This window comes from Etheostoma cragini, chromosome 13, assembly GCF_013103735.1.
Source record: "Etheostoma cragini isolate CJK2018 chromosome 13, CSU_Ecrag_1.0, whole genome shotgun sequence".
Classification (NCBI taxonomy): Eukaryota; Metazoa; Chordata; class Actinopteri; order Perciformes; family Percidae; genus Etheostoma; species Etheostoma cragini.
Genome location: NC_048419.1, coordinates 9,924,515 through 9,924,936, shown reverse-complemented (window position 1 = coordinate 9,924,936; position 422 = coordinate 9,924,515).

The following is a 422-nucleotide window of genomic DNA, read 5'->3' as shown; positions in this document are numbered from 1 at the left end:
CTTTTGACAAAGGCTGATTACTGGAAGCAGAGCAAGCTGATAGTGCCATAAACTACTATTAATATTATATCTTCTCAGAGACCTTCCTGAAAGCTTATTTGGAAATTAGCCCGCATTAGTTTATCATTCAGGATCAAAGAGTTGCACCAGGTCCACGTTTGTTACCCAACGTTAAAACTGCTTTCTGGACATTGGACAAACAAACTAATAAACAACATAACAACAATATGGAACATGCTTTTTGAAAACGTTAAACCTTAAGCTAAGATATTTTTAAAGCATGTGCCTCAGCTTCTGCACGTTCAGGAATCAATACAACTTATTCCTCAAACCTGTCATTATGTGTAGTATTTAGCCCAACAGTTCAATCCACTTGCTTTGAGCACATGAGAAATGAACACATAAGGCTCTCCCTCTCCCCA